Source organism: Triticum urartu, chromosome 1A, assembly GCF_056163025.1.
Source record: "Triticum urartu cultivar PI428250 chromosome 1A, HENAU_Tu73, whole genome shotgun sequence".
Lineage (NCBI taxonomy): Eukaryota > Viridiplantae > Streptophyta > Magnoliopsida > Poales > Poaceae > Triticum > Triticum urartu.
In genome coordinates, this window is record NC_141873.1 from 223,849,064 (window position 1) to 223,857,047 (window position 7,984).

Genomic DNA, 7,984 nt, shown 5'->3' on the forward strand with positions numbered 1-7,984 from the left:
CTTGACCTGTTTATCTCATGTTGCCATATGTTCATGTTGTTTCCGAGTGATCCGTGCCTCTTTTGAGGATGATCAGTAAGGATGTTTTGTTAATATTGTAGTGCTCTATCCATCCATGTCTTTGTTTGAAATTATGGAGCACCCTATCTTGAGTCAATCGAGCTCTACTTTTGCTACTTCGTGAATCTGGGCAGATTGTCTACTTGCTAGCAATTTTGTCGAGGATGTTGTAGTTGATCTGTGCATGCTATGCTATTGTTCTTGCCATGCCTAGCTTGAATTTTGTGTATTCTTGATGGGTGTATGCTTAGCTTATCATGACTTGCTCCGTAGTGAGTGCATCGAGCTCGTAAACATGCCTACTTGATATCTGTTTTCAGCATGCTCCAGTTTTCACAAAGTCTGAGAACTGATTATGTTTTTGCCATGTTCACATGCTTGCAATTGTATTTTCTGATCCCTTTTGGCTCAAGGTCACTAAGGGACTTTTGTTAAGCTCTTTGAGTAGCTCCATGCCATGCTTTACTTTGCCATGTTCAGGCCCTGTAGCCTATTGTTTTGTTGCTCCGAAGAGTGCTATCTGATCTGAAATTCCAGACAAGTATTAATTTTCACTAAGTCTCAGATCTGTTTACCATATGCATTTTTGCCATTCTTGTTTGAACCTGTTAATGGATGAATTGGCCGTAGCTCAGTGCTAGATTTTTGTTAAGAATCATGAATGCATCCCTGCCATGTATTTTTATGCCATGTTTGGGTGCTGTAGCATGTTCATCTTGTTGCATTTAGATGGCTACTTGCTGTAAATCGCAGGCCGGTGTCATATTTGAATTGCTTGCCATATCCAAACCGTAACACCGATTCCGGCGTTCTTTATATCGTTTTCAAGCGATTTCATCTCATCTTTCGAGTGGCACACTTGGATTTCCATGTTGAGGCCAGCTTCATGCATTCCTTGTCAAATCTTGCATATGCATCGCATACCGCATCCTGCATATCATACCATGTTCATGTGTTGGTTGTTTACTATGTTGTGTGTTTCTTTCCGGTGTTTTCTTCTTCGGGTTGGTTCCGGTAACGTTGTGTTTGTGAGGACCCGTTCGTCTACGTCCGTTTGTCTTCTTCATGGACTCGTTCTTCTTCCTTGCGGGATTTCAGGCAAGATGATCATACCATCGAAATCCGAAATCACTACTATCTTTGCTATGCTAGTTTGCTCGCTCTTTTGCTATGCCAATGCTACGATGCCTACCACTTGCTTTCAAGCCTCCCAAATTGCCATGTCAAACCTCTAACCCACCATGTCCTAGCAAACCGTTGATTGCCTATGTTACCGCTTTGCTCAGCCCCTCTTATAGCGTTGCTAGTTGTAGGTGAAGATTGGAGACCGTTCCTTGTTGGAACATTTATTACTTGTTGGGATATCATTGTATTATCTTGTTATCTTAATGCATCTATATACTTGGTAAAGGGTGGAAGGCTCGGCCTCTCGCCTAGTGTTTTGTTCCACTCTTGCCACCCTAGTTTCCGTCATATCGGTGTTATGTTCCCGGATTTTGCGTTCCTTACGTGGTTGGGTTATAATGGGAACCCCTTGATAGTTCGTCTTGATTAAAGCTTTTCCAACAATGCCCAACCTTGGTTTTACCATTTGCCACCTAGCCTCTTTTTCCCTTGGGTTTCGGGAGCCCGAGGGTCATCTTATTTTAGCCCCCCCTGGGCCAGTGCTCCTCTGAGTGTTGGTCCAAACTAGAGTCCTGTGCAGCGCCCCCTCGGGGAAACTCGAGGTTTGGTTTTAATTGTATGGAGAGCTCATTTGAGTGTGCCCTGAGAACGAGATATGTGCAGCTCCTATCGGGATTTGTCGGCACATTCGGGCGGTGTTGCTGGTCTTGTTTTAACCTGTCGAAGTGTCTTGAAGAACCGAGATACCGAGTCTGATCGGAACATCTTGGGAGGAGGTCTATTCCTTCGTTGACCGTGAGAGCTTGTCATGGGCTAAGTTGGGACTCCCCTGCAGGGATTTGAACTTTCGAAAGCCGTGCCCGCGGTTATGGGCAGATGGGAATTTGTTAATGTCCGGTTGTAGATAACTTGAACCTTAACTTAACTAAAATGAATCAACTGAGTGTGTTACCGTGATGGCCTCTTCTCGGCAAAGTCCGGGAAGTGGACACGGTGTTGGAGTAATGTTTGCGCAGGTTGCTCTCTAGTTTCTCGCTCGCGCTTTGCCTCCTCTTCTCGCTCTCTTTTGCGAACATGATAGCCACTATTTTTGCTAGTCGCTTGCTGCAGCTCCACATATTTACCTTGCCTTACCTATTAAGCTTAAATAGTCTTGATCGCGAGGGTGCGAGATTGCTGAGTCCCTGTGGCTCACAGATTACTATTACACCAGATGCAGGGCCTGATGATTCCGCTCCAGGTGACGCGCTCGAGTTCAAGTGGGAGTTCGACAAGGACTCTCAACGTTACTATGTTTCCTTTCCTGATGATCAGTAGTGGTGCCTAGTTGGGGGTGATCGGGACCGTGTCGCATGTTGGGTTATCTTTTATTTTGGCGTCGTAGTCGGGCCATGAGTGTTTGGATGATGTAATGTTATTTATGTACTTGATTGACGTGGCGAGTGTAAGCCAACTATGTTATCTCCCCTTTTATTATCCATATTACATGGGATGTTGTGAAGATTGCCTAACTTGCGACATATGCCTTCAATGCAATTATGCCTCTAAGTCGTGCCCCGACACGTGGGAGATATAGTCGCATCGAGGGTGTTACAAGTTTGTAATCAGAGCCTTCCCCGACCTTAGGAGCCCCATTGCTTGATCGTTTTTAGCGGCCGAGTTGTGTCTAGAAAAAATGTTTTTGAGTCATTTAGGAATTATATATCGGAGAGTTTAGGAATTCTTTTTACTTCCCAGTCTCCTCATGGCTCTGGTAAGGCATCCTGACGTAGAGTTTTGACTCTTCTCTTCTCAAATTTCACTAAAAAAAATTTAGGATCACGCGGGTATCTTGGAATCGTTCCGATGGTTTTATGATGAGAACATTGTCTTGGTGCCTCCTGTCAAGGGTTTTGTGGAAGTGTCCCGGGGAGTTGAGCTCTGAGGTGTTGTCGTCATAATGTTATCGTTGCAGTTCTGGAATACCTGAGTTTAGTACGCCGACATCGAAAATCTCTTTTATGCAGTTCGTTGGTGAGATAACCTCGACGCCACCCAGTACTGGGGTGGGAGTTCGGGAGTATCGCCATAACTTGTATAACGGATGCTTTTCGAAGGTTGAGGTAGATGATTTCCAAAGGTTTTTTGGTTATGTGTTGAAGGATGGATACAGCTGGATGTAGGATTTGCTAGTTTGGGTGAGATATTATGCTTCCCCTGTATCCCCAACACCTGATTGCATAACCGGAAAGGTTTGGGAGTTTCATAGGTGGGAATTCAAGTAGCTCTTAGGATGTCTTTCCGACAGATGTATGATATGAAATTGGGGTTCGACGTCTAGTGGTCCGCCTATTCATGGTCGGTTTTATAGTGGTCTCGTTGTGTCTTAAAGAGTCCTTGGCTATGCTGACTCGGGGACGCTTCGTATATCATGTGCACTGCCTTGTACATGATGGTGTTGTACGATCGAGCCCGTGTAGGCCCCACCACAAAAACTTCGGACGAAATCTCTATCGTATGTTTGTTCTGGCTTATTCTGCAAGCCAATCCTTTGTTTTGTTTTGAGTTGTGGTATTCGAGTTGCTTCAATGTCAAGTGTTGATTCCATACCTTTCCGAAATGGTGTTTTCATACTCCGATGTGAATACCAATCCTTTCATGATAAGCGAGATTGTCATGTCAATCCTTTTCACCGATGTGTTTCTCTTCAAGTGGATCCGAACATTTCAACATCCGCAAGATCCAATCTCAGCTTTCTCAATGGTGTTCGTTCATCCGTCCCAAGCTGCCTTTGTTTTCCCGCCCGCCCACCCTTTTTTCTTCAAGGACTCAGATTTCTTAATCGAGTATCCATCTTATTGATGTGAAGCCTCTCCATTCGTTTCCTTCAATGTTCTTATCCGGTGATTCTCATGAAGATTCTAGCAGAGCCTCAAGTTTATCATTCCTTGTTCTTTTATCTTCTCCGGTGGATTCAATTCAAGCTTTCGGGGTTGTTCAGATTCTTTTCCGTATTTCAAATGTTTTCTCATACCGGTGCACCTTATATTCAGTCATTCCACGCTCATTATTCTATTGTTCCGGAGTGCTCAAGATATCTCGATGATTCGTGTTTTCCACTCTGCTTTCGTTCAACCTATTTCGAGGTTGTTATCCCATTCATGCCATTTAATTCAACCGGTGCAATATCTCTTTTAAATCTTTTCAACGGTGTTCTTTTGAGTGGGCCCTAACCCATAGGTCTTTTCCCAGGATCTTACCTGACTCTTCTTATTTTCCCGGAGCTATCCTCAAATTTCTTTTTGAAGTTTGACATAAGAATGATTTATCATCAGTCAAATGCTTTTCTCCAAGATCTATCGAATTCTTTTCATTGTTGGCTCAACCTTTTTCATTCTTCATTCCGGAGTGCCTCAACAATTCTTGGTGGTGTTCCTCTTCGTCATTCTCTGCATTTGGAGATCGAAGAAGAATTCTCCTCCATAGCTTGCTCCATTCTCTTCAAGATTCGTGATTCTAGCTTGTTGCCATCCTCTCATAATTGTTTTTGATTGCAAGAATTCTTTTCACCTATCCGGAGCAATTCTAGAGTCTTCTCAGTTTGATTATCCGGAGCCCATCATCTGAGATTTATTCATTCTCGGCTTTCAGCTATGGTTCTCCAAATCTTACCGGTGCATCATTCAAGTGATCTCTAATCAGTTCGTGATCCCTTCGTTCTCATGTATCTTGATTGTCTCAAGTATCTTCCTTCATTTCACAATTCTACCGATGGATCGTTGAAGACCTTCTCAAGTTTGCGCTATATCTCTCTTAATCCTTTCTACGTGAATAAGTAGTGTGCCAAATCCATTGATGGTCATCAATTTAATTGGTGAAGGATAAGCATAATGTAATTCTTATTCTTGTTTCATCGAGTTTGTTCAATTCCCATTTTTCCGGAGTGGCTCATCGGTTTCAATAGCTCATCTTTCTTTTCCGGAGTTCCAAGCTCTCTCAATTTATTTCATCACGAAGATCCATCTAATCATTGCAAGGTTTCACCTTGTGTTTTCAATTTCTCTTTCTTTTCATTCCTTTTGTTTTCCGGAGTTCTCATGAAAGTTCTACATGATGGTTCATCAAGGATTTATATTCCTTCTCGAAGTGTTCATCGAGATTCTTTTCTAAGAAACTCAAGCTTTCTTCATTTTGTAATCCGGAGTGCATTTTTGTCTATCATATCATTGGAGGTGGTATTATGTCATTCTTGATAATTTGAGTTCATGTTTTCATGATTCACATGCTGTCAAGATTGGGATATTTTAAATCCATCAATCTCGTCATTGGAGCTATCTTGGGTTATATTTCACCTAAAGCCTTCCCTAAGGATTGTTGCTATTATGGTGCTCATAAATGATCCAAGCTCTTCATTTGTCCTTTCCGGTGCGACATACTTTCTCGTTAATTTGTCCATATCAATCCAATTTTTTCCCGCGAGTGGCAGGTTGTCACCTCATATTTTGAGATATCTTCCATAAGACCATATCAAGATTATTCTTTTCGTTGTTGGTTTTCCAACAACTCCGTTCTAGCCTTTGTTGTAAGCGTGCTCTGCCAAGATATTGTTTTCTACTTCGTTCACTCCTTTCCATTCTCTCTTTTCTTCCGGAGGCATTTTGATGTGGCTCTCTTCTATTTTTCTTTTTGTTCTTGTCAGGATCAAGTTCTTTTCATCTTATCAAGTCTTGCATCTCTTTCCAACCGGAGCGCTATACAAATTTGTTCTTCTTTGTTCCTCCTTTCTATCGGTGTGTTTTCAATTTTGTTCATCTCCGTTGTATTCTTTTCTCGTATGGCTTAACCTTTTCAAGGTTCGTGGTTCCACTCGTTTGTCAAAGAAGCAACTTGGCTTTACCTTTTCCCCTTCCTCTTCCGCTTTCTCTCCGGTGCCATTCTAGATCTCGGGACGAGATCCTCTCGTAGTGGTGGAGTGTTGTAACGCCCCGAGACCGATGTGCCAGGTGTCGTCCAGTTATTCGCTGTTGTTGCCTTGTCATTGCTTGTGTGTCATGCATTGCATATCATGTCATCATGTGCATTTCATTTACATACGTGTTCGTCTCATGCATCCGAGCATTTTCCCCGTTGTCCGTTTTGCATTCCGGCGTTCCGTTCTCCTCCGGTGGTCATTTCTACCTCTCTTTCGTGTGTGGGGATTAAACATTTCCGGATTGGACCGAGACTTGCCAAGCGTCCTTGGTTTACTACCGGTAGACCGCCTGTCAAGTTTCGTACCATTTGGACTTCGTTTGATACTCCAATGGTTAACTGAGGGACCGAAAAGGCCTCGTGTGTGTTGCAGCCCAACACCCCTCCAATTTGGCCCAAAACCCATCAAAACCCTCTCCATCATCTAGAGCGTTCGATCACGATCGCGTGGCCGAAAACCGCACCTCATTTGGACTCTCCTAGCTCCCTCTACCTATAAAAGAGCACCCCTCCCCGAAATTTCGGATCATTTCGCGGATGAACCCTAGATCTCACCTCCCTCCGCGCCGCCGGACATGTCCGTTCACCGGCGGACACGTCCACCGCCGCCGCCACGTCACTTCGACCAATGGAGCGCCGCCACGTCAGCGCGCCGCCTCCCGCGCCCAATCAGAGAGCGCCACTTGGCGCCCCGCCGCCGGCGCCTCCCACCGGCCCGCTCGGCCCAAGGCCGGCCCCCTCCTCCGCGCGTTCGGGCCACGCGCCGCCCGCAGCGCCCGTCGGCCGCCGCCTCACCGCCGTCCGCGCCTCCTCCTCAACCTCCCTCACCGGCCGGCCCCAGCTTCTCCTCCGTGCTCCGGCGAGCTCCGGCACCGACTCCGGCCATCTTCGTTTTGCGTGCTCCGGCGAGATCCGATCTGGATCTGGAAACCCTAGGGTTGACCCCTTGTTTTTTCCTAAGTCTGTAGTTTATATGCTCCTGTTCATCGCATCGTAACTTTGCATCCGTAGCTCCGTTTTGGGCATATAGCATATCAAAATGTTCGTCTCAGAGAGTACATCATTTCATTCCATTGCATCATTTTCATTTGAGTTCATCTTGATGCCCGAAATTCTGTTAGAAGAGGGATACTTGAGATAATTGTCAGATCTGCTGCTCCATTTAGAGATTTTTGTCATTTTGCCATGATTATTGTGTGCATGATATGCCCCTGAGCTCTACAAATGTTTTGTTAAGGGTTTTGCCATCTTTCCAAAGGTGCAACCCATGTATTTTTGTGATGAGTGTGGTGACTAGCACGATCTTGCAAAGTGAGGTACTTGGTAATGCTGATTTCAGGGACTTAGCATTTCCACAAAGTCCTGACCTGTTTATCTCATGTTGCCATATGTTCATGTTGTTTCCGAGTGATCCGTGACTCTTTTGAGGATGATCAGTAAGGATGTTTTGTTAATATTGTAGTGCTCTATCCATCCATTTCTTTGTTTGCAATTATGGAGCACCCTAACTTGAGTCAATCGAGCTCTACTTTTGCTACTTCGTGAATCTGGGCAGATTGTCTACTTGTTAGCGATTTTGCCGAGGATGTTGTAGTTGATCCGTGCATGCTATGCTATTGTTCTTGCCATGCCTAGCTTGAAATTTGTGTATTCTTGATGGGTGTATGCTTAGCTTATCATGACTTGCTCCGTAGTGAGTGCATCGAGCTCGTAGACATGCCTACTTGATATCTGTTTTCAGCATGCTCCAGTTTTCACTAAGTCTGAGAACTGCTTATGTTTTTGCCATGTTCACATGCTTGCAATTGTATTTTCTGATCCCTTTTGGCTCAAGGTCACTAAGGGACTT